Source organism: Schistocerca americana, chromosome 2, assembly GCF_021461395.2.
Source record: "Schistocerca americana isolate TAMUIC-IGC-003095 chromosome 2, iqSchAmer2.1, whole genome shotgun sequence".
NCBI classification, from domain to species: Eukaryota; Metazoa; Arthropoda; class Insecta; order Orthoptera; family Acrididae; genus Schistocerca; species Schistocerca americana.
This window is the reverse complement of record NC_060120.1, coordinates 682674664-682702436: the sequence shown is the minus strand read 5'-3', so window position 1 is coordinate 682702436 and position 27773 is coordinate 682674664. Positions and strand designations below refer to the sequence as shown.

The window sequence follows — 27773 nt, the reverse complement described above, 5'->3', positions numbered from 1 at the left end:
TAAAGCACGCTGTACTGCTCATTATCTTCCTTCGGGTGTTGTCTCATGGGCCGGCCGCGGTGGTTGGTTGGTTGGTTTGGGGAAGGAGACCAGACAGCGTGGTCATCGGTCTCATCGGATTAGGGAAGGATGGGGAAGGAAGTCGGCCGTGCCCTTTCAGAGGATCCATCCCGGCATTTGCCTGGAGTGATTTAGGGAAATCACGGAAAACCTACATCAGGATGGCCGGACGCGGGATTGAACCGTCGTCCTTCCGAGTGCGAGTCCAGTGTCTAACCACTGCGCCAACTCGCTCGGTGGCCGCGGTGGTCTCGCGACTCTAGGCGCGCAGTCCGGAACCGCGCTACTGCTACGGTCACAGGTTCGAATCCTGCCTCGGGCATGGATGTGTGTGATGTCCTAAGGTTAGTTAGGTTTAAGTCGTTCTAAGTTCTAGGGCACTGATGACCACAGCTGTTAAGTCCCATAGTGCTCAGAGCCATTTTGTTGTCTCATGGCAATGCCGTTTGTAAGTTAATATGCGATCAAGTGTGATAGCTAAATATTTTGGTTACGTTGTAATATCCAGTTGTACTCCTTGCCACGAAGCATGGAGCTTACGATGCTCCAAGTCTGTAAGGTGCAAAGGAGACTGCACTTTGTTAACGTGTGCCAGTTCATATCTGTTACTATTTAAAAACATTAATAATTTGGCAGCAAAAGTTTAGTCAAAACCGCATGAGAGTGAAGGTTACAGTAAAGGATCAACGAACTGAACAAAATTGTTCTTAGGCCGTTTTACTAATCAAATCATGAATTTGAACATTCTGAAAGAAATCTTTACAATTAAGGGGTATCTTCACAATTAATCTCAATATGGGGGTAAAGTGTGGCCTCAATACAACTGTCGCGCAAACGAAATGCAGTAGGATGTGCCTTACATCAGAGCTGACAATGTTGAGTGTATATGGAAAAAGTTCAAGGCAATCGTAAAATGCGTTTTAGACAGGTACGTGCCGAGTAAAACTGTGAGGGGACGGGAAAAACCCGCCGTGGTTCAACAACGAAGTTAGGAAACTACTGCGAAAGCAAAGAGAGCTTCATTCCAAGTTTAAACGCAGCCAAAAGCTCTCAGACAAACAGAAGCTAAACGATGTCAAAGTTAGCGTAAGGAGGGCTATGCGTGAAGCGTTCAGTGAATTCGAAAGTAAAATTCTATGTACCGACTTGACAGAAAATCCTAGGAAGTTCTGGTCTTACGTTAAATCAGTAAGTGGCTCGAAACAGCATATCCAGACACTCCGGGATGATGATGGCATTGAAACAGAGGATGACACGCGTAAAGCTGAAATACTAAACACCTTTTTCCAAAGCTGTTTCACAGAGGAAGACCGCACTGCAGTTCCTTCTCTAAATCCTCGCACAAACGAAAAAATGGCTAACATCGAAATAAGTGTCCAAGGAATAGAAAAGCAACTGGAATCACTCAACAGAGGAAAGTCCACTGGACCTGACGGGATACCAATTCGATTCTACACAGAGTACGCGAAAGAACTTGCCCCCCTTCTAACAGCCGTGTACCGCAAGTCTCTAGAGGAACGGAAGGTTCCAAATGATCGGAAAAGAGCACAGGTAGTCCCAGTCTTCAAGAAGGGTCGTCGAGCAGATGCGCAAAACTATAGACCTATATCTCTGACGTCGATCTGTTGTAGAATTTTAGAACATATTTTTTGCTCGAGTATCATGTCGTTTTTGGAAACCCAGAATCTACTCTGTAGGAATCAACATCGATTCCGGAAACAGCGATCGTGTGAGACCCAACTCGCTTTATTTGTTCATGAAACCCAGAAAATATTAGATAAAGGCTCCCAGGTAGATGCCATTTTCCTTGACTTCCGGAAGGCGTTCGATACGGTTCCACACTGTCGCCTGATAAACAAAGTAAGAGCCTATGGAATATCAGACCAGCTGTGTGGCTGGATTGAAGAGTTTTTAGCAAACAGAACACAGCATTTTGTTATCAATGGCGAGACGTCTACAGACGTTAAAGTAACCTCTGGCGTGCCACAGGGGAGTGTTATGGGACCATTGCTTTTCACAATATATATAAATGACCTAGTAGATAGTGTCGGAAGTTCCATACGGCTTTTCGCGGATGATGCTGTAGTATACAGAGAAGTTGCAGCATTAGAAGATTGTAGCGAAATGCAGGAAGATCTGCAGCGGATAGGTACTTGGTGCAGGGAGTGGCAACTGACCCTTAACATAGACAAATGTAATGTATTGCGAATACATAGAAAGAAGTATCCTTTATTGTATGATTATATGATAGCGGAACAAACACTGGTAGCAGCTACTTCTGTAAAATATCTGGGAATATGCGTGCGGAACGATTTGAAGTGGAATGATCATATAAAATTAATTGTTGGTAAGGCGGGTACCAGGTTGAGATTCATTGGGAGAGTCCTTAGAAAATGTAGTCCATCAACAAAGGAGGTGGCTTACAAAACACTCGATCCCAGTGTGGGATCCGTACCAGATCGGGTTGACGGAGGAGATAGAGAAGATATAAAGAAGTGCGGCGCGTTTCGTCACAGGGTTATTTGGTAACCGTGATAGCGTTACGGAGATGTTTAGCAAACTCAAGTGGCAGACTCTGCAAGAGAGGCGCTCTGCATCGCGATGTAGCTTGCTCGCCAGGTTTCGAGAGGGTGCGTTTCTGGATGAGGTATCGAATATACTGCTTCCCTCTACTTATACCTCCCGAGGAGATCACGAATGTAAAATTAGAGAGATTCGAGCGCGCACGGAGGCTTTCAGACAGTCGTTTTTCCCGCGAACCATACGCGACTGGAACAGAAAAGGGAGGTAATGACAGTGGCACGTAAAGTGCCCTCCGCCACACACCGTTGGGTGGCTTGCGGAGTATAAATGTAGATGTAGATGTGGATGAATCATGGAGTGGAACTTTAGCAATGAGAGCGTACACAAAAATTCTGGCAAAAGAACATTTATTAGATTGGTAAATTAAATTGCACACATGAGCGTTTATAGTGAGTTATATGATGGTTGCTGTTCCCTGCAATCGATTACGTCGAATATTAATTAACCCTACAACTTTACTTTGGAGTCCCCTGCAATGTCTATGATCTATGGAAGAGCAATGATCAAAGGATGATTGAATCACGAACACTTACAATCACACGTCGGAAATCATACGCAATATATATGCTCTCGTGAAAGGGATACTAAACAAGATGAACTGAATCACAATAAACTCAACACAGCTTCACGTATTTGATTAACAGGTCAACTGAACAATAGCCTACACCGTCCCTGGATTTTAAAGCATTTAACAATCGCGAGTTAGCAAGTAAAATTTGTCACACACGATAATAAACAATGAACGATGAAGGGAGTCATTTACTTTGACTAGCTGTGAAAAACTTGCAGAAAACACTACATTAACTTCTCATCGAAAAGGCACACTTACCGCCAGTAGATCTTACCCGTTCCGCGTCCCACGGAACACTCCTCGAGCATTCGCTCTCCAGCCAAAACCGCTCCCCGTACCTACGGAAGTGGCCAGAGAAACCCCTATTGTGGTGCCAAGCTACACAAAAGGTGCGTCCAAGGCAAACAGAAACCTCTTTGCTGCCTGCTACGTGTTTTCTACAGTTGGCTGTTCTGACGCAGTGGCAGACTACTACACTCACACAGATCTACACTATGAAATCCTTGCACACTCTCATTCATACATTCTACTGATCGGACAAGAAGAGGTAAGAAAAGATACATTGAAACATGCCACTTAAATGTATCAAACATGCATGTGGGGCTCCGACAATACCAATAACCTAATGAAATGCTAAAACGAAATTTGGATAGTATACCGTGAACACCACAAACACGCTCAGCTGCTCAGTCTTTTCCCTTTTCTTCTTTACATTTAGCGCGTAATAGACCATTTGCACCAACAATTCAGGTGCCAGAGGCAAGCAGATGGAGCTGTGTGGTATGGCAAAATCATGAAGAGACTCATGCAGAGACCCTTCTATTCATAGTTGTCAACACTTTAACTAAATTCAAGCCTGTAAGAGATTCTTGCTATTCTTTTAATTACTTGTTGACTGCAGGTTTCAAAATTAATTTCGAGTGACGGTGGTTTTGTGTACTTTAGGAGCCAAGGATGAAATCTGACGGCATACATAAAACCTTTGTCCAGCATATGAGCACAAAAGTAATCTGTAACAGACGTGTAACTGCTGAGTTTGAGGTATTTTGGGATGGAGAATCTTTCAACCTTTAGTCCAGATAGCACTAAAAACAAATCTATGAGTAATTTAATCTATAGAAATCAACCTCCGTCGTACGTAATTTATGAACTGACTTAAAAGAGCAAAACAGACAGTAATTGTGCTGTAAGTGTGCAGAATTCAAGCTCAGTTAACAGAGCCTTTAAAGTGGGCTCTCCTTGCAACTTCAGAGAAGACAGAAACGATCGAAATCATGATTATCGCGGAAATGATCCTCGGAAACATTCGATGGCGTAAGCTGTATGTATAACAGCGAGAGCGTAGGACGGGACAGGATTATTATCCCTTGACTTGTGTTCAAGATGTAGGTATGTAGCATGAAATACAAGAAAATAACTGTGTACGTCGGAGTGGCGGCTTGTGACGAAAGAAGATGGTGGTGCACTTTGCTCATGAAGGAAAACATCAACAGAAGAGAGAAAATCAGTACACTGCTCATGTTTTTGTAATGCCTGATACAAACAGACCGCTCGCTCGTGTCACTCCTGCACCTACTCATAATAAAACCAAACGGTGTACACAGAAAAAAGTATTACCATTGCAGAATAAAAAGAATTAAAATCAGCACTGCAGCTAATGTACTCAAAAAGTGGTAGGCATGTCTTACTAACCTTTTTCAGCAGGACTAATGTTAACGCCGATTTTATCTCTGAATTTGGATGTGGTGGTGATCACTTGTACAGGAACTCTATTCTTCTTTTCTTCACATTTGAAAATCTTTCAATTACTCTTTGATTGAAGTATGCAATTCCTAAAACGAGGTCTCGTTCTATAGGGAGCATTGCGAGTGCTGATAGTCTTTCTTGGTCCATAGTATTCCGGAAGAACGTTTTGATGCGTTTCAGCGAAGAAAAAAAACTTTCTGTTTCTGATGTGGTCATTGGAATTGGAATCATTGCTTTCAGGAGCTTCACAAATTCGCTCAGTGTATCACAAAGATTATTGTCTGTTATGTAATCCAGAAAGCTCAAAGCTCCACACATGCTTTTGAACTCCTCTCTTCCATAAATAACAGAGAGTTCTGTTCGAAGTTTCTTTGCTTTCAAAGAAGAGTAGCATTCAATAGCAGCTCTTAAAGAAGTTTCTGGAAAACTGGAAGAGTAAGTAGCGAATTTCTCTGGCAGAAAGAGAGAGGCTGCAACTACGTGAATTTAAATCTTTCTTTTGCCTCGTAACTTATGACATCACATACTTCTTTTGCCTCCCGCAGTAGATTACACATCGCTGCGCCATCTTCAGTTCTCCCTCTTTTATGGTTCTCGTGTAAACCTGTTGAATTTTCACTCACTCCTTCCCTAATGTTTAGAATTTCACGCTCAAAAGCTGTCAACTGATTTTGTGCGTAAGTTTTATGAAAAAATGAAAGCCAAAAAATGAGCTGTTCATCCTTCAGAATTATTACTAGGCCACAGGCGGCTTGCAGAATCTTGTTCTCATTACACAGTTTTTCCCCCCTGGCTCATATTATTCATGCTCGTGATAATATCTTCACTACATTCGAAAACGGTATTGACGCTACTTGACCGAAAATTCCAACGAGCAGGCACTGAACGTGACAGTCGTTTCCGTACTATTCAGTCGAGAACTGCTGTTCTTTGAGGAGATGCTGAAAAGCTGAAAAGTCCCTGAGGTTTAGTGAAGAATATTCGCACATTTTTATTACTGGAAGCGGCTTTAAGCATAATGAGATTCAACTGGTGGGCATAACAATGAATGTATGAAGCACTGGGAAACTTTTCCTTAACAAGAGCTTGCACCCCACGTGACGAACCTCTCATGGCTGCTGCACCATCATATGTTTGCGCTATTAGCTTATGTGGACAATTCCCCAAATGATTATTTATCTGTTCGATGACTGGGCATCATGCTTTTCTGGTGTCATGAAGTCCCAAATCCTTCAACTTGTTTTCCGTTAATGATATACCTATATACTATAACCATCGGAAAACACAGGCTACGTCACTGATTTCGTCAGCTATTACGGCCAAAAACTCAGCACTCTTAATTTCCTTTCTAATTTCCTCTTGGTAGACCTGAAGCATGCACTGTAGGAGTTCATTCTGGATGGTTTTTGAGGTTCCTTTCAAAACTGTAGCTTTCTCTGAATGTGGTTTTAATACTGAGTCTAATTCTGCGCTAAAATTAATCAAGGAACGAAATATAACAGGGATGGACGATGATTCAGTCTCATCATGTCCTCTAAGGGCAAGTTCCAATGCACCACAGAAACAAATACAGTTAATAATTAGATTCAATGTGTACCTATTATGGGTAAGTTTTTGGTTGTGTACTGCCACGGACCTTCTCTACCCACTGTCTAATTGTGTAGCTATATTTTCATTGCCTAGACCTACCATATTCAAAACGTTATATACATGGACTGAAGAAAGTTCGTGTTTTCTGATTTTGTCGTGGAGGTGTTGAAGATCACAGCTCCATGTTTAGACCATGAACGATCTCCTCCAAATAATAAACAAGGAAAACAAAATAAGGCATTTTTCATGTCGCAACCACACAGCCATTCATGCTTGTTGTACAATTCAGAGTTAAATGGGCTACTGAATTGGCGACTTTTCGTTTTAACGGTTTGCGAAATTGTTAAAGAGGGAGTCCGTCTACCTAAACTCTTAACTTCTACTTTTTCTTTAAACTTCCGTAAACTGAAGGATTTAGAGAGCAATGAAATTACCTGATTCATTATTTCACGTATTCACTTGTCACCTGAGCCTCAAAACTCAATGTAGCACGCGCTAAAATAACAAACACAACGCACAAGAAATACACTACAGGCGATTAAAATTGATACACCAAGAAGAAATGCAGATGATAAACGGGTATTCATTGGACAAATATATTATACTAGAATTGACATGTGATTACATTTCCACGCAATTTGGGTGCGTAGATCCTGAGAAATCAGTACCCAGAACAACCACCTCTGGCCGTAATAACGGCCTTGATACGCCTGGGCATTGAGTCAAACAGAGCTTGAATGGCGTGTACAGGTACAGCTGCCCATGCAGCTCCCACACGATACCACAGTTCATCAAGAGTAGTGACTGGCGTATTGTGACGAGCCAGTTGCTCGGCCACCATTGACCAGACGTTTTCAGTTGGTGAGATATCTGGAGAATGTGCTGGCCAGGGCAGCAGTCGAACATGTGGTCGTGCATTATCCTGCTGAAATGTAGGGTTTCGCAGGGATCGAATGAAGGGTAGAGCCACGGGTAGTAACAGATTTGAAATGTAACGTCCACTGTTCAAAGTGCCGTCAACACGAACAAGAGGTGACCGAGACATGTAACCAACGGCATCCTACACCATCACGACGGGTGATATATGCCAGTATGGCGATGAGGAATACACGCTTCCAATGAGCGTTCACCGCGATGTCGCCAAATACGGATGCGACCATCATGATGCTGTAAACAGAACATGGATTCATCGGTAAAAATGACGATTTGCCATTCGTGCACCCAGGTTCGTCATTGCGTACACCATCGCAGGCGCTCCTGTATGTGATGCAGCGTCAAGGGTAACCGCAGCCATGGTCTCCGAGCTGATAAAAAAATGTGCAAATGTGTGTGAAATCTTATGGGACTTAACTGCTAAGGTCATCAGTCCCTAAGCTTACACACTACTTAATCTAAATTATCCTAAGGAGAAACACACACACCCACGCCCGAGGGAGGACTCGAACCTCCGCAGGGGCCCGAGCTGATAGTCCATGCTGCTGCAAACGTCGTCGAACTGTTCGTGCAGATGGTTGTTGTCTTGCAAACGTCCCCATCTGTTGACTCAGGGATCGAGACGTGGCTGTTCGATCTGTTACAGCCATGCGGATAAATGCCTGTCATCTCGACTGCTAGTCATACGAAGCCGTTGGGATCCAGCACGGCGTTCCGTATTACCCCCCTGAACCCACCAATTCCATATTCTGCTAACAGTCATTGGATTTTGACCAACGGGAGCAGCAATGTCGCGATACGATAAACCGCAATCGCGACAGGCTACAACCCGATCTTTATCAAAGTCGGAAATGTGATGGTACGCATTTCTCCTCCTTACACGAGGCATCACAACAACGTTTCACCAGGCAACACTGGTCAACTGCTGTTTGTGTATGAGCAATCGGTTGTTCAAAAAATGTTCAGATGTGTGTGAAATCTTATGGGACTTAACTGCTAAGGTCACCAGTCCCTAAGCTTACACACTACTTAACCTAAATTATCCTAAGGACAAACACACACCCATGCCCGAGGGAGGACCCGAACCTCCGCCGGGACCAGCCGCACAGTCCATAACTGCAGCGCCACAGACCGCTCGGCTAATCCCGCGTGGCAGAAAACGGTTGGATACTTTCCTCATGTCAGCTTGTTGTAGGTGTCGCCACCGGCGCCAACCTTGTGTGAATGCTCTGAAAAGCTAATCATTTGCATATCACAGCATCTTTTTCCTGTCGGTTAAATTTCGCGTCTGCAGCACGTCATCTTCGTGGTGTAGCAATTTTAATGGCCAGTAGTGTAGTTAGTTCGCTCGCAGCTACACCTGAACTGGTAAGGTAGCACGAGAATCCCGCTTTGTTCGAAGATGCGATAGTTCCGTTTCCTTTCGGAAGAGGTCGGGCCCTCTTCTTGCGGCTGGCAGGGTGGTCCAGGTGAGGTGTTTATACACACAAGGTCCGCATAAGAGTACAGTGCTGCCAAGCATTGCCCCCGCGCCGCCTCTGAGACACCAAGTCCGCGTTTGCAGCCACAGTGCAACCCGCTGTCGCCATCAGCACGTTCCGTCCAACTACGCTGTGTTTGGCATTTGGAGCCCGGGCATTTCAAACGGCGCGCTACTTCTCCACTAGTGTAGAACGCTCAGAAGGTAAACACAGTTGAACAAAATTATTCCTTGGGGGTAGCGCAAACCTGCAAACCTATACAGGAGCCGTCCCTGGTACGTCGTAATATGATCGCATGCAGTCTCTGTTATCTGCTGATTACGACGTGATGGTCATACAGTAGCAGGGTGTGTGTGTGTAGGTGTGTGTGTGTGTGTGTGTGTGTGTCCTTAAGTGTGTGATAGAGACAGACAGAGAGAGAGAGAGAGAGAGAGAGAGAGAGAGAGCTCAAAAAAGTTCTGGTAATCACAGTAAGAAGCAGACATCAAAATGTGTATCTCCAGAGGACAAATAACATTCGAGGTCAAATAACATTCAAATCTGACTGTGAAAACGCCAAAGCGGAGATCCGCGAGGAAGCCGTTAGGTGGTATCAGCCTACTAAAAATTTATAGATGAAACAGAGGATTCAGTTGCGTAAGATGTGCATCACGTAACAGTGTGGATTACAACAGTCGAGAACACTGAGTGTGTGCAATCGACAGCGATGAGCTGAAAGCACTGAATACCTACAAAACATTTCGTTGTAAGAAACAGTGCCTCCTCCCATGAACTATGGGCGTGGCCGCTGATAGGGAGACTTGCGGGCCGCAGCGATAGAGACAGCCGTACCGTGGGTACAACCACAATGGAGGGGTATCTGTTGAGATGCCAGACAAACGTGTCGTTCCTGAAGAAGGGCAGCAGCCTTTACAGTAGTTGCAGGGGCAACAGTCTGGATGATTGACTGAGCTGGCCTTGTAACACTAACCAAAACGGCCTCGCTGTGCTGGTACTGCGAACGGCTGAAAGCAAGTGGAAACTACAGCCGTAATTTTTCCCGAGGGCATGCAGCTTTACTGTATGGTTAAATGATGATGGCGCCCTCTTGGGTAAAATATTCCGGAGGTAAAATAGTCCCCCATTCGGATCTCCGGGCAGGGACTACTCAGGAGAACATTGTTATCAGGAGAAAGAAAACTGGTGTTCTACGGACCGGAGGGTGGAATGTCAGATCCCTTAATCAGGCAGGTAGGTTAGAAAATTTAAAAAGGAAAATGGATAGGTTAAACTTAGATATAGTTGAAATTAGTGAAGTTCAGTGGCAGGAGGAACAAGACTTTTGGTCAGGTGAGTACGGCGTTATAAATACAAAATCAAATAGGGGTAATGCAGGAGTAGGTTTAATAATGAATAAAAAAAATAGGAGCGCAAGTAAGCTACTATGAACAGCATAGTGAACGCATTGTTGTAACAAAGATAGACACGAAGCTCACCCCTACCACAGTAGTACAAGTTTATACAACAATTAGCTCCGCAGATGACGAGGAGATTGAAGAAATGTATGACGAGATAAAAGAAATTATTCAGATAGTGAAGGGAGACGAAAATTTAATAGTCATGGGGGACTGGAATTGATAGCAGGAAAAGGAAAAGGAGGGAAGGTAGTAGGTGAATATGGAATGGGGGTAAGGAATGAAAGAGGAAGCCGCCTGATAGAATTTTGCGCACAGCATAACTTAATTATAGCTAACACTTGGTTTAAGAACCAAGAAAGAAGGTTGCATACGTGGAAGAGGCCTGGAGTCACTGAAAGGTTTCAGATAGATTATGTAATGGTAATACAGGTATTTAGGAAAATGGCTCTGAGCACTATGGGACTTAACTGCTGAGGTCATCAGTCCCCTAGAACTTAGAACTACTTAAATCTAACTAACCTAAGGACATCACACACATCCATGCCTGAGGCAGGATTCGAACCTGCGACCGAAGCGGTCGCGCGGTTCCAGACTGTAGCGCCTAGAACCGCTCGGCCACCCTGGCCGGCAACTACTGACATCCATGGGAGAGCCAGTCCTGACAAAACTCCACCATCTGGTGATGCAATAGACAGGTGAAATAACCTCAGACTTCAAGAAGAATATAATAATTCCAATCCCAAAGAAAGCAGGTGCCGGCCGTTGTGGCCGAGCGGTTCTAGGCGCTTCAGTCTGGAACCGCGCGACCGCTACGGTCGCAGGTTCGAATCCTGCCTCGGGCATGGATGTGTGTGATGTCCTTAAGTTAGTTAGGTTTAAGTAGTTCTAAGTTATAGGGGACTGATGACCTCAGATGTTAAGTCCCATGTGCTCAGAGCCATTTGAACCATTTTTTGAAAGCAGGTGTTGACAGATGTGAAAATTACCGAACTATCAGTTTAATAAATCACAGCTGCAAAATACTAACACGAATTCTTTACAGGCAAGTAGAAAAACTGGTAGAAGCCGACCTCGGGGAAGATCAGTTTGGATTCTGTAGAAATATTGGAACACGTGAGGCAATACTGACCTTACGACTTATCTCAGAAGAAATATTAAGGAAACGCAAACCTATGTTTCTAGCACTAGTACACTAAGAGAAAGCTTTTGACAATGTTGACGGGAATACTCTCTCTCAAATTCCGAAGGTGGCAGGGGTAGACCACAGGGAGCGAAAGTCTGTTTACAGTTGGTGCAGAAACCAGATGGCAGTTGTAAGAGTCGAGGGGCATGAAAGGGAAACAGTGGTTGAGAAGGGAGTGAGACAGTGTTGTAGCCTATTTCATATGTTATTCAATCTGTATATTGAGCAAGCAGTAAAGGAAACAAAAGAAAAATTTGAAGTCGGAATTAAAATCCATGAAGAAGAAATAAAAACTTTTAGACTTGCCGACGACACTGTAATTCTGTCGGAGACAGCGAAGAACCTGGAAGAGCAATTGAACGGAATTGACAGTGTCTTGAAAGGAGCATTTAAGATGAACATCAACAAAAGCAAAACGAGGATAATGGAATGTAGTCGAATTAAATTAGGTAATGCTGAGAGAATTAAATTAGGAAATGAGACACTTACAGTAGCTGATGATTTCTGCTATTTGGGCATGATGGTCGAAGTAGAGAAGATATAAAATGTAGACTGGCAATGGCAAGGAAAACGTTTCTGAAGAGAGAAATTTGTTAACATCAAGTATAGATTTAAGAGCCAGAAAGTCTTTTCTGAAAGTATTTGTATGGAGTGTAGCCATGTGTGGAAGTGAAACATGGACGATAAATAGTTTAGACAAGAAGAGAATAGAAGCTCTCGAAATGCAGTGTTACAGAAGAATGTTGAAGATTAGATGGGTGGATCTCGTAACTAATTAGAAGGTACTGAATAGAATTGGGGAGAAGTGGAAATTGTGGCACAAACTGACTAAAAGGAGGGATCGGTTGGTAGGACACGTTCTGATCCATCAAGTGATCATCAATTTAGTATTGGAGGTAAGCGCGGTGGGTAAAAATCGAAGAGGGAGGCGAAGGCATGAATACACTATACAAATTCAGAAGAATGTAGGTTGCAGTAGTTATTCGTAGATGAAGAAGCTTGCACAGGATGGAGTAGCATGGAAAGTTTCATCAAACCAGTCTCTGGACTGAAGACCACAACAATAACAAGAAGGAACAGTATTCTTTGTTTAACGTACTGTAGCACTTGTAGGAACTGGTAAGGTCAGGAAGCCCAATACATGGTTACTGCGACTGGAAGTATGACTATCTAAACTCTCTTTCGAGTTTTGTCCTACGGACAAACTTGAAACATAAAAAAAAAATTTTTTTTGACGATAACCACCAATCTGTACAATGCTTTGATGTTGTTGTGATTCTACGCTTTGATGTTGTTGTGATTCTACAATATAACTTGTTGATTATTTAGTGCTCATGATATTTTTGGTAACCCATCTACATAAGAGTAAGATAACACAAGGTAAAGTTCTTGAGAGTAATAATTGTCCTGCGTAGGCTGTTTATATTTCTGAAGAAACATTTTATTTCATATTCCATCATTTTTCGGGAGTGGATCCGATATTATTAACTCTTGTACCAATATTTCGGCCTACAATCTTTCAGCCATTCTCAAGGTGTGTCACTTGCAAGACTTTTATAGAGTTTTACACTGTGTAGTAATCCACGGTTCTTATTAAGTATTTGGTTGATTATTGTGTATGGCATATCTTGAAATACCAGGCAGCGAAGCCTTAGAACAGTATTTCCTTTGAGAACCGAGACGTGAAAGAGAGATTTTAATGATTTGTCGAGCTGGAAAACTTTCTTCTATCGGTTGAGCAAGTTGTCTCCTAATTACATTTTCCACAGCTTCGTTGGCCACTGAATATCAGTAGGATGAGGCTGTGATCAGTTTCTTAACTTTCTCATAATTCGTGTAAAGGTCAGTGGAAATACAATGTTCAGTCACTGCATATTTGTTGGGCTGCAGTAGACAAGCGTGCCGCTAACTTTTAATGTAACGTCATTTTACAGTGCGTATTGTCCGCGCGGGGAAAACTTCAAGAAATTTTATTATGTTCTTTGCGCTTTTAGCTAAATTCGCCCCCTTTAGCCACTTTCGAGCTACCTCCGTCACAGTGAATAAACTACAGTCTTCTACGCATTACTTATGAACGTGGTGGTAACGGGCACACTTTTCACATATAAGGACTGCGGATGTACATTTTTAATTTTTTGTCATGAGTCTTCTGACTGGTTTGATGCGGGCAGCCACGAATTCCTATCCGGTGCCAAGTTTTTCATCTCAGAGTAGCAATTGCAACCTACGTCCTCATTTATCTGCTAAATGTATTCCAGACTCTGTCTTCCTCTACAGTTTTTACCCTCTCCACCTCCTTCTAATACCATGGAAGTTATTCCCTGATGTCTTAACAGATGTCCTATCACTCTGTCCCTTGTCAGTGTTTTCCGTATGCTCCTTTCCTCGCCGATTCTCTGGAGAACTCCTCACTCCTTACCTTATCAGTCCATCTAATTTTCAATAATCTTCTGTAGCACCGGATCTCAAATTCTTCGATTCTATTCTGTTTCGGTTCTCCCACTTCATATCTCACTACTATCCAATGATGTGCTCCAAACGTTTATTCTCAGAGATTTCTTACTCAAATGAAGACCTACGTTCGATATTGGCTGATTTCTCTTGTCTAGGAATATCCTTTTTGCCAGTGGTAGTCTACTTTTTATGCCCTCCATGGTCCGCCCGTCACGGACTATTTTCATGCCTATTAGCAGAATTTCTTACCTTCGTCTACTTCGTGATCTGCAATTCTGATGTCCAGTTTCTTGCAGTTCTCATTTCTGCTACCTCTCGTTAGTTTCGTCTTTCTTTGATTTACTCTTAATCCACACTCTGAACTCATTAGACTGTATCATATCATTGATATACTTTCAGCCTGAATTTTAATCCACCTCTTGGACCTTTCTTTTATTTGTCTCATTGCTTTTTCGTTGCTTAGACTGAATAGTAGGGGCGAAAGACTATATCTCTGCCTTATACCCTTTTTAGTGCGAGCACTTCGTTCTTGGTCTTCCAGTCTTATCGTTCCCTCTTGGTTCTTGTACATGCTGTATATTACCCGTCTTTCCATGTAGTTTACCGCTACATTTGTCAGAATTTCGAACATCTTGCGCCATTTTACACTGCCAGTCGCTTTTTCCAGGTCGATAAATCCAATGACAATATTTTGATTTTTCTTCAGTCTTGCTTCTACAACTAGTAGTAACGTCAGAACTGGCTCTCTTGTGCATTTCCCTTTCCTAAAGTCAAACTGATCTTCATTTAACAGATCGTCAGTTATCTTTTCTTTTTTCTTTTGTATTACTATTCTTGCCACTAACTTGGTCGCATGAGCTGTTAAGCTGATCGTGCGGTAATTCTCGTTCTTGCAACGTCGGGAATTGTGTGGATGATATTTTCCGAAAGTCTGTTGATATATCGCCAGTCTCATATATTCACACCAACGTGAATAATCGTTTTGTTGCCACTTCCCCCAGTGATTTTAGAAATTCCAAAGTAAATTTGTGCATCCCTTGTTCCTTATTTGATTTTAAGTCTTTCAAAGCTCTTTTAAATTCTGAATCTAATACTAGATTCCCTATCTCTTCCCCAGCGACGTTTGTTTCTTCTTCTATCACGTCATCAAGTAAGTTCTCCCACTCATGGAGGGCCTCAACGTACTTTTTCCACCTATACGCTCTGCTCTCCGTATTTAATAGTGGAATTCCCATTGCACTCTTAATGCTACCGCCCTTACTTTTCATTTCACCGACAGTTGTTTTGACTCTTATATGTGGTGATGTGCTGACGACAACATTTTCTTTTTCGATTTCTTCACATTCTTCACGTAGCCATTTCTCCTTAGCTTTCCTGCACTTCCCATTTATTTGATTCTTCAGCGACTTGTATTTCCTATTCCTGAAGTTCCCTAAACATTTTTGTACTTCCTTCTTTCGTCGATCAGCTGAAGTATTTCTTCTGTTATCCACGGTTTCTTCGTATTTACCTTCCTTGCACCAACGTTTTTCTTTCCAGCTTCTATGCTTGCCCTTTTTAGAGATTTCCGTTTCTCTTTAACTGAACTGCCGACTGAGCTATTTACTATCACAGTATCTATAGCCTGAGAGAACTTGAAGCATCTCTTCATTCCTTAGTAACTCGGTATCCCACTTCTTTGCGCAAAGATTCTTCCCTGACTATTTTCTTAAACTTCAGGCTACTCTTAATCGTGATGATAAAGCTTGGTAAAGATTAGACAAAGCTAGGTAAAGTCTCAAATACATAGTGACTGAAGTTCGCATAGCAGAGAAAAACTTTAATAGTCCACCTATTGGCAGTACTTATCTGAAACTGTGCTGAATGTACTTAATGATGTAATTCGTTGTCAGGGATAAAATTACGGATGAAATATTCTCCTCGGAGTCGTTAGCGGCGACATGACTGGATAAAATCTTCTTTCTTTTCAAGCCGCGTCAGTTCCAATAAAATTCTCGAGCTTTCGGTGGCTAGCACCGCCGTCGTTGTCAGGAGTAAAACTACCGACTGCCGGAACTGACACTATTTCCCGCTTATATACCTTCGATTACAGCAGTTGGCACCAATAAGAGAAATTTTTATCCGATTAAATATTCTCCTAGAACGTGGTGAAAGCATCGAAATTAACACAGTGAAATCCGTTGGAAATAAACGCAGAGTAGTACACACGGATGGAAAAGCAACATTAAGCTGATTTTAATCTGCCGTTAATACGTGTCTGCTGAGTTGCAGCGGTTAGCCCAATAAACGCTCCTAAGGATTCTTCATCACTGTAGATATACATGCACCATCGATACCTGAGCCTTAAATAGCGATGCATGCTAGAAGAGGTTGGTACTGATTAAGTAGCTTAGGACGACTTATTCCTTCCTGTTTTGGTCAGCTGGATGATTCTGGGAGGGGTCGGATCGTGGATCTTCGAGAGGCCGAATGCTACTATTTACTGTACCAGCTGGATGTAGCGCGTCGTTGGTGGTGCAGTGCTGGTAACGATGGTCAAATTAATACTCTCATACTTGTACAGCACGTTCTAGAAGGTCATATAAGACGAATACGTCAAGATCGGTGTTCTGTGAGGACATCAGTGGCAGACCGATCTATGCTGCACAGACATGAGCAAATTTATGGCCCAGGGTGTCCACATAGACAGTTGGGATTAGACTGCTTGTAGCAGAGGGCTACGTGAGTGCCCGCTCAGCCAAAGTTCCACACTCCTCCTGGGCATCCTCCCAGCGGGGTCGCAAGAGGATGAAGGACAGAAGGGTGGTCAGAAGTGTGGAGGGATAGGAATACGTCCTGCCTGCTTACAATTGTCGGTCGTGTACGTGTATGGTGTGGATCAGGAGGGAAACTCTTCAGAGTGCGTCCACGACTCACAGGTTTGACTCACCCAGATCCCATCAGCTACATGTCTTGTCCTGATTTTGGGTCTTTGAGCAGTACGTCGTTCTTCAGCAGCAAACTGATGTACCGATAACCAAGTTACGTTTCCGCTCACCCATTTCACTCGGTAGCCCTTCGAAATCTTCTGAATGAAGGTAGCGTCCAGAGTACCTCAAGATACAATGATAGGGCCGTTCCGAGTTCGGAGAGATTTAACGTGCAACGACGCATAAGCCTGGCCGTGGTGAAGACAGATGTCAGTCTGAGCTTGACTGGAAGAATCCAGAGGAGGAGTAATTCATGCACGAAAGATGTCGTTTACAAGACCCGCGTTACGCAACTTCTTCAGTGCTGTTAGTCCTTCTCGGTCCCTTACTAAGTTGAATTCAAAGGGGAAACCGAAAAGATTCAAAGAGCAGTTGCACGATTCCTCACATGTGCGTTTAATCACCATGAGAATATTACGTCACAAAAGAGACATTCATCGCAGACAGCCTTACTAACAAGATTCTAAGAGCCCACGTTCCAAAGTGTTCGTCACTCTAGCTGAGTAGTCGGAGCAGATGGCTACCATGCAGAGGGCATGGGTTCAGTTCCGGCACTGCGAGGGATTTTTCCTTGCGGAAGAGGGGAAAGAAGTCCACTCGGACTCCTGATATCAACTGAGGAGCTCTTGAGTGAAAAGAAGCGGCTCCAATGTCTACAAGGCAAGAACGGTGTGCTGATCCGATGGCACTCTATACCGCATCCCGATGACGCCGCTGGCTGAGTTTAACACGGCGGTCGGACGGTCCCAATTGGCCCATCTGCGTCCAGAGTGGCAGAGTTTTGTTTCGCTTGCTTTGCATGTTCCAAAGTAAGTCATGATACATACTCATTCCTCCAACATATATCTGAAGTAATGCTCACGTAAACCTGAAATTAAATAAATTCAGGCCCCCATGGAGGGACACCGACAGTCTTTCTTCCCGTGTACCTTCAGAGGCTGATACTGTAAACTATGTACCCTCCACCACAAACAGCAAAGTACAGATGTAGACGGAGTATGTAAAGACCCGGTTCTCTGGCCGAAACTAAATCTACACTTGCCCCTTCCCCCCCCCCCCCCTCCCCCGCCACTCTTGAACATTATTAATCAATATTCGATTCTCTCAGCTGGTTAACCTACGACCTTAGCATATTTGCTAGTCCCAGTACAGATGGAGTCAATAATACATGCCGGCACACGTTTAACAACTTTTATGAGCATAGGAATGTGATAACAAATACTAAATTGCAGCCTGGAGAGCCCCGTGGGGTTTCAATGCTCTCCCACTTCTCGCGTTCCGGAAACTGCTTACATATTGCTCTAAAAATTGGATCGTTTTATCTGCTCACTCTGAATGTCACGTGCATTTAAGTTCCGATAAGTACGACAATATGTCGAAGCCACTGCAGTTTTTTTTTTTTCCCCACCGTTCCTGTATTTCGCCCGACTGTTTCGAGCAGTTTCGATCCTACTACGATAACTGAGCAGTCAGGCTCTTCACTATCGCGAATGATTCCCAGAATATTATCGGGACACAGATAACACTGACAGAGCTCCCACACAGCAGCGCCGTTCCGTAGTCTCCTGAGCAAGCTCCCCCCTGGCTTTTACACCTGCCGCGTCCTGTTTCACTGGGCCTCTGAATGCTGCTGCAACGTTTTCGTATCTTATCTAGTCGACATTTTGTCAAATATACTACCAGTCGCTTAATTAACAAAATTCCTTTATAAGAGACGCAAATGACAGAACATATACCTCTTTACCATTTTTATAACGACCTACTACAGTAAACGAGGCCGCTGACCTGAGGAAACGCCGGCCGGTGTGGCCGAGCGGTTCTAGGCGCTACAGTCTGGAACCGCGGGACCGCTACAGTCGCAGGTTCGAATCCTGCCTCCGGCATGGATGTGTGTGATGTCCTTAGGTTGGTTAGGTTTAAGTAGTTCTAAGTTCTAGGGGACTGATGACCTCAGAAGTTAAGTCCCATAGTGCTCAGAGCCATTTGAACCATTTTTGAACCTGAGGAAACGTGCTAATTCTAAATCTGAAGGTAGCTACTTCGAAGCCCAGTGAATATTTACCATCAGAATTAGGGTAGCGGGAGGTGGCTCTGGTGCATCGGTTTACTGTATTGAACTTTTCAGTATCTTAGTAGGGTTACGTAGACTATCACCATAGAAAACGAATGGTAGTGATCCAGTTGGCTCACCTACGATGTGGACTTAAAGCTAACGAGCGGTTTGGTGAATTTCGATAGTAGTAGTTCATTGTCTTGCCCTTGGCTTCAACTTTTCCTTCGTACCAAATTATACTTTCGTCTGAATTGACATTACAGGAAACCTAATAAGTCGAGCGGTTCTAGGCGCTACAGTCTGGAACCGCGGGACCGCTACGGTCGCAGGTTCGAATCCTGCCTCCGGCATGGATGTGTGTGATGTCCTTAGGTTAGTTAGGTTTAAGTAGTTCTAAGTTCTAGGGGACTGATGACCTCAGAAGTTAAGTCCCATAGTGCTCAGAGCCATTTGAACCATTTTTGAACCTGAGGAAACGTGCTAATTCTAAACCTGAAGGTAGCTAGGGTGGTAAACGACTGACGTAAATTAGCAGTGCGGGAGGCGGTGGTCGGAAAACCCACGTTGCAAAACTGTTTGCTTGGAAGTTCCACAGGACCTGCGGCACCGACAAAAGGGTCGAAAACACCACGGCCGGAAATCCCACATAGCCGCCTATCCTATCGCCTTGTTAATGTGGGCCGCCGAGTTTACTGAACCTGTCCGACAGACGGATCGTCCCATGACTGACAGTGAAAGGATTTGAGATTTATCCAGGGCATCAGACCACAGTCTGATTAACACGAATTGTACGGTGCCCTCTCTCATCCCCTATCCAGTTAAATACTAGTGGAGAAAAGCAACTGCACTCCCAGGATTATAATGGGCATTTCCTACCTACCATAGTTGCGTGCGTCAGCACAATCGGCTATGAAAAAAATAAATAACTTCGGCTACAAAAAATTTAAATATTAAGTGGAAGTTTTGTAAATTAAAGGTGCTTAGTAAGCAATTAATGACTTACTAGCACTGTACGCGTACAATACTTCGTGGCTATCTCTTTGTAATACACCACAGACGTCGGAACTTGGCGGTACGGGGACACCGTACGGGCTTGTCCTTCAAAAGTATCACTCACTATAGCAGAATCGCAAACAGGACTCGCAAGTCCGCACTTGCTAACAACATATTGACAAGTTATATCATAAACACTAAAAACTGCTATTTTCTCACTAAACTAATTTTCATTTACTCACGACTAATTTGTTGTGCAAAATTCACAGATGGAGCCCTATATTACTTTCAAAAGCAACTATTTACCTGAGGAAACAAAAACAAAAAAGAGGATGGACAGAAATGGAAAAGAGGAAAGATTGAACTAAACGTCTTGACCTTAAAGAACTGAGAACAGCGAAGAGATAGCAACCTTACAATTTTCCTCGTCAGAATCAGGGAGTCATAGTCTCAAATACATTTTTGTCTTACCTTCCTCCTCTGTATCAGATGCTGGTTAATGTTGTAGGGAACTGCGATGACAGATGCAGCCTCTCTGACTGACTGCTAGTCAGCTGCTAGAGATATTGTCTTTGGGCCAGTATTAGATTCCGCCGCATTCAACCTGTCAACAAAAAATGGCGTTTATCAAGAAAGCAGTACATGTCGCTGAAGGAAGCATAAGCATTCAAACACTTTTTTATCCACAATGATAGCTGACGAGGAGCACTTTGCTCCTTACAATGTGCTTTGCCATGTGCTACGTCTCGTAGTGCAAACCCCGTCAGATGGATTACGTTTCCGGTAGACATTCCAGCTATACCGTACGGATGCGGAATGAACTGAGGCTACAAGTACAAAAGCGTAGCAGACGACATTCGTAGAGCGCATACAATGCCTTTCATTGGATGGAAGAACGTAACAGTAGCTCTATTTCTCATGACTGTTCCCGAAACCCTTATTTTTGTATTCAAATAATATGAACTATTAATACGAAATCTTTGTGTCACTCTTAGTCGCTCGTGAACAAAATTATACACATTTTTTGCTCATTCAATCACGACGTTGTTATTTAAGGAAACATGAGTACACAAGCTATTTCAGAAAGAATACGGAATATTTCAGGAGGCGAAAGTGTACACTAATTCGAATATAACATTCCATATAATATTTGTCCAATTTTTTCATCTGTTAGAATACAGCCCAAAGAAATATTCAGTGAAGGTGTTAAGCAAAGGCAAACAGTAAGTTCAGAGTTGATTTTCATAAACTCCAACTCCGCACTTTAAAATTCTCTACACAGTACCCCGTGTGGCTGTTCTGAGGTTATCTTTGCGTTCTTTTATTGGGGTAGAAATATTCATAATCTGAACAATCAATTTGTCTCTTCTGTTTCCCTTAGTAGCCAAGAAACATCTGACCGTTTCTGTCAATCGATCTTTAAGAGGAATGTTACGTTTGAACTGTCACCTAACGACCAGCAAGTACAGCGACCCAGTTATGCCAGAAGATTCTACCCATTCTTGTATTCAAAGAAACCTCGTCAAATGATGCTGAACCCTCATTTTCACACCGGCCGGCTCTAGGCGCTTCAGTCTGGAACCGCGTGACCGCTACGGTCGCAGGTTCGAATCCTGCCTCGGCCATGGATGTGTGTGATGTCCTTAGGTTAGTTAGGTTTATGTAGTTCTAAGTTCTAGGGGACTGATGACCTCAGATGTTAAGTCCCATAGTGCTCAGAGCTATTTGAACCATGTGCTGTAGAGGGACCTGCTCTGACTACCTGATTAGCGGCTTTCATGCGACAGCCCCTAATTTCCGATAAAATCCTTGTTGAAGTTTTATGCATACTTTCTATATCCGCAATATTAATCATATTTCCACCAAGTGAGCTTAGCGCAGTGGGTAAGGTTTGCGCCTAACACACCGGCGTTACGGGTTCCAATTTTGCCTGAGTACTTTCTCTTTCTGTTTTTCAGTTTTATCGTATAGAAGATCATTAAAAAGTATATGTCATGAAAAATTATTCATTAATAGTCGTTTTCGCTGTGGAAATTTCAGTAAATCGGTGATTACTGCCACACCTTCTTCAAATTACAGAATCGTCTTTTTCGGTATAGTTTGCATCACTTGCCATGTTATAACAGAATTCCGGGTGGTACTTGTTGTGGAACCAACCGAAATAAAAATTCGTAGAGAACGACGCACATTTAATGGAAGTTAGCACCTCGCAGGCACACGGATTTTTCAGCAGCGACACCGGAAAGCACACTTCGTTTAAATTCAAAAAGAATGTCGTTTTTTCGATCAACTTCGGTGCGAACCACGCGTATTTGATCACCCCTGCGAAGAAGGTGCACTAAATTGATGCAGAATTAAAGAATGTATTTTTATGGTATGTTCCCTCTGAGCTATTTCTCTATTAGACTTTAGCAATTTTAATTTTTTCCCTTAATATTTTAACCTGTCTGTAAAAATAAACAGCTATGGCAAAGTGCACTTCATTTTGGTGGGGTAATTTTTGTCCTAACGCAGTTATAGTATACTGTACTACGAATGGATGGCTGATTTTGCTCAGATCTTTCTTCCGCACATGGACGGATTTCGCTCCCTGTTCTGCAAGGGATATACTGTGCGTCGACTGATACTGGCAACCGGATCGATCGATATTAATTGCATAATAGAGGTCAAAATTAGGGATCAGTACTTTCGTCTGTATGCAGAATCTTTCCTCAGCTGCATATACTATTTAATGATATGAAATTGAAAAAAAGGAAAAAAGGAATGGAATCCCTACCGCCAGCGTGGTAGATGGGATCCTTAGCTGCTGCGCTAGGCTCGCTAGGCGGTGCCCATAAAGCTTCAATATCGAATTTTCTGGAACTAGAGCAATCATCCCAGTCAGAGGTAGTGCAACGTCATACTGAAAAGTGGGCCCACACTGCTACATTCTTTGTAAATGTGTTTCGATTCTGCAATCAGCAAAGTAACACTACATACTTTCTCGACCCTTGAAGTATCATTTACTTTTCTGCTCCCCTTCTGGAGCTTTAGTTTTTCTGTCAGGCAGTGTATAAAGCCCCGATATATCGGGGGAAAATACTGATGTCCTTATACCAGATGAAATATTCGGTGTAAATTTATCGTCTCGTACGCCGTTGTCATTTCTATGTCCAGGGCGCTGAGAAACAGTCTGGCAAGCAGCTTTCGAAATTACTTGTACACCAGAGAGCAATGAGTTAGTTGTCTATGTTGCATCTGTATCTGGAACTTCGAAGAGTAATTCATATGTGAGGATAATCAACATTCCACAAGACAATAATAATAAGATGCACATCTGAGCTATTGTCTCAAAAGTCAAACAGGAAACCTGGTGACAATTACTTTTTCTGTACTTTTCCTACTTCGATTGGCTTGTCGCTGTTTTCCTCATCATTTTAGTCTGGAGTAATCTCCTTTTCAATGAATACCTGCTAAAAACCGTATGTCGTCAATAAACTGCAATTATTTATTTTGTGCAACAGTATAATGCTTCTGAACCAAATATAGTTGTCTTCATTCTGGAAACAACACATAGGATGCGGATAATCCACTTCCAGTCCGCGCAAGGATCGGGTCTAATTTTATATCTCGATCTGGGACATATTTTAATATTACACAAAGTAAAATAGAAATATGTTATTAAACAGTGGAGCTTTGTGTATGTAAATTACCCTGCGACAGCTGTTGGTCTCAGGTATTCAATGATAAAATTTGGAAGAACCGAGAATCAAAACCGTACACTGTCCGACTTCTTTCACTTACGCCCTTTCACTTGGATATTCTATCTGCTGGTTTATCTTTTGTTTCTGTAGATGCTTCTAATTTACCACCTGTTATCGTGATACTGCAGAAGGATAGACTTAATTTTATTGATAAGCTTTGCCGGTAGAGAGTTAATCCAGCATGATGTCTCCTAATGACATCACCGCCAAGATAACTTTCAATGCTAAACTTTTATTTCTTCGCGCATGCTTTTCCGGTGAAACATCAATGGAAGTGACTTACTTTACCTTCTTCCAAGACTGATGATTTCTCTAAAATGTGTTTGTTGTACATAACTGGCCGTGCTTGTGGTGCTTAGTAATTTGTTTGTGTCGTAGTAGATAAATAGGGAAATAAAAGAAAAAGGGACGATATATTCGTGCTTGATACACATACTTCGAAAAGCATGATATCTTAGCATTGTATTAAACAATATATTATTCTGCCGTAAGAATGCATTTTTCCTCTGCTGTATTCTTTTACGTGGTCGTTGATGGGATCTTTCTAAATCTTTCAGTATTGTTTGTCGTTCTCTACACGGTAACAGGGAACCCTCTCTTGTGAAGAAGACTCTTGTTGAGTAAGGGGTCATTAGGAAAGTAGCTTCTCACATTACTGTCAAAGAAAAGGTTGGTGGGGGATAGGTATCATCCAAGTTTCTTACGTCTTATTTATCTGCAAAATTAATTCTGTCAAAAGAAAAGAATAGGACATACTGCGGAAGTTCTGACAAGGATGTCGAACCTCCGGATATTACTTTGTGTTTTTGATCACGAACAGATATGAAAGAGTTTTGGACAAGATGAAATGACCGTGTGGCATTGATCTTCGGGAGGCCCCATACGGGAAAGTTCGGCCGCCGGGTGCAAATCTTATTCAGGTGACACCACAATGGGCGACTTGCTCGTCGGCGATGACGAAATGATGATGAGGAGAGCACAACACTCGGTCCATAAGCAGAGAAAATCTCCAACCCAGCAGGAAATCGAACCCGGGCCCACTGCATGGTAAGGAAACACCTTACTACTCAGCTAAGCAGGCGGGCAGAGTTTTGGAAAGTGATATTGTCGTAGTTTGGAATCGCAGTTAATTTAGTAACGATTAATGTAATGATATGAGGAGCAATGAAATCAGGAATGACATTTCTAGTCCGATAAATTAAAATAGTTGTAATGAAAAAAAGCGTTCGGTTGTAAAGATACAGTCACAATTTTTGATGGTAGAAACCCCAGGCAGAGAAGAGAATACTATCTACATTCAACGAAACGATGGCAAGAATGAGTGATGTGGTTAGTTGTGGAAGAGCAAACGCAGTTCTAGTCTCCATCATGAGCAAGGTAAGGCAGTAGTAAGACACTAGACTCACATTCGCGAGAACGGCGATTTAAATCCCCGGCTACCCATCCATATAGAGATTTTCCATGGTTTCCCTAATTCGCTTAAGTTAAATGTCGAGAATTCTTCTTTGAAAAGGACACGACCGAGATCCAGAGATTCAACCCTGTCCTTCACCATTCGAATTTGCGCTTCGTCCCTACGGTCACATCGCCGACGTATCGTCAGGTACTGTCTCCTTCCCTCCCATATTTTCCAGCATATGCGTACCAAGGCGTTTATTAACTATCCGATAAAAGTTATTTTTGACAGCAATATCCACGATCTTGATTTCTTAAAATGGGACTACAAAAGTAATGGGAAATATTAGATGGCTGCACTAATTCGAGAAATCGGAACATTTCCGACATATACTTTTGTTTGAGATCTGTATGGTGGTGACAGCAGCCTGAAACATTTGCGCCGTGTATGTGGATAATGTCACAGGACAGACCACAGCAGGAAAATGGCATTCTCATTTTTAAGGAGGATCATTTTGACATTAATGAAGGAAGACCTTCGGGTGGTTGATGAAGATCGTTTAAGCGCATTAATTCACAAATATCCATGTCTGTGTACTCGAGAACTGGCAGATATGATGAGCTGTGATCATTCCACCACTGTGCGGCATTTGGAAACGGCGGGGAGGTTCAAAAATCGAGTGTGCAGGTGTCGCATGCTCTGAGCCAAAATCACAAAAATCAGCATGTGGCCACATGTGCATCTCTGCTTGCTCATCATCAATTGGCCCGTGAACAACACCGACCATTCCTATCCTGTGTCGTTAGTGGTGACGAAGAACGGTGTCTTTATGAAGAGAATATTATGCATCTGGTGGAGCAGCGACGGTGTGGTGTACTACGAATCGCTTCCCCGAGGTGTAACCACCACTGCTGACATTTATTGTCAAAAACTAAGACGTGTCCTAGACGCAGTTCAAGAACAACGACCAGGAAGACAGCGTGAAGTGACGCTACTCCACGATAACGCCTACCCGCATTCTGCAAGACTGACAAAAGCAGTATACAGGAGTAGGGAAGTCATGGAGCACCCACCTTATCCACATGATCCTGCACCCTGAGATTTTCACCTTTCCCGCTCTCTATCTACGTACCTTCAAGAAACGTCCTTTCCTGATGAAACTGCGTTCCGAACATGGTTCGACGAGTCCTTTGCCTCAAAAGCAAATGATTCCTATAGTTGAGCAGTCGAAAAAGTTACCCCGGCGTTCGCAGACTGTTGTAAATAGTGAAGGGCAATGTATTATTGATGAGTAAAGTCTGTGTTATGTGTATCTGTTGTGTTATTAAACTTATGGAGAAACGCTATGAACTCTTGCCCATCACAATAGTACTGTGATCCATCAAAATGAAGAGAGAGAAGAAACTCTTTCCGGTTTATGTGCAGTGGTGATTAGTGTGGCTTTGATTTTATATCTGCAGTTATTGACTTCTCCATGGTGGAACCTACTAGGCATAGATTCATGATGCTAAATGAGAACCCACTTCAACATGACAAAAAACCACCACTCCTGTGTGATCCGTTAAGCAAGATCGCTGGACAAAATTTTGAAGACCGCCTTAGGAGAGCACTGTGGTCACTATGGAGTAATGCAGATGGTATAGAAATGGAAGCAGGCTTCATGTGACCGTCCACCCTTGACTAAGTCATGCCAGTGACTTGCCAGTCGGCTGTGTCTGCCAGTCGGTTGTCACATGTACGACGTGGAGACGCGAAACAATAACAGAAAGGAGCTGTCGTCCCTGGAGGTGCGCATGACCTAACCTTGCATAAGTTTCCCGATTTGTTGGTGTGTCGACGGCAGAAGTCCAACAAATGGTGTACCACTCGCAGCCATGTAGTACGGCGTAAGAACAGTGGTCTAAACTGACAAGGACGAGTATCACACCTTGGCAGTCGGTTACAAACCCGACAGGAGTTGCTGCCATCAGTGAATACAAGTCAATAAACCACTTTCCGAGCGAAAATTGCAGAAGAAACTGCGTACAGTTGACATTTCGAGTGTGGTACCTCGAAAAAGGTTATTGCTCAGACCGACACTTAAAGCTGCGCTTCTTCAGTGGACCAAAAGAGATAGAAACATGGCAGCATCTGACTGGAAGCATGTAGTGTGGTCCGGAGAATCGCGATTATGTCTCTTTTCAAATGTCGTGAGGCGTCGCGTGTGTCGACGGGCCTAACCCGCAGTATATGAAGTGTGTAGTTCCGGCTACAGGAGGTTCACTGATGTTTTGCGGATGTTTTTCGTACCGTGAGTTGGGATCATTTACACAGTCCATCGTAAACAGGAATCAGGATGTTTATGTCATCATTAGCATTTGTTCCACATCTATACCTGCATATATAAACCGCAGGCCACCGTAGGTGCGTGGAGGAGGGTACCCTGTATCACAACTAGTCGTTTCCTTTCATGTTCCACTCGCACATATGCCTCTGTTTGAACCCTGGTTTCTCGTATCTTATCTTCGTGGTCCTTACGAGGAATGTATGTTGGTGGCAGTAGTATCGTTCTGCAATCAGATTCACATGATGGTTCCCTCAATTTTCCCAACAGTGTTCCTCGAAAAGAACTTCACCTTTCC

At 43.1% G+C, this 27773-nt stretch overlaps 1 protein-coding gene across 2 annotated transcripts in view; it reads right to left on the bottom strand.

The window, feature by feature from the left end:
• Nucleotides 1-27773, bottom strand: part of LOC124596110 (inositol polyphosphate multikinase) — a 352197-nt gene that overhangs the window by 210170 nt on the left and 114254 nt on the right. For both annotated transcript variants that reach the window (XM_047135125.1, XM_047135124.1), the window contains exon 2: nt 20485-20617. The gene's annotated coding sequence lies outside the window, so the exon portion shown is untranslated. The remainder of the gene's footprint in view (nt 1-20484; nt 20618-27773) is intronic.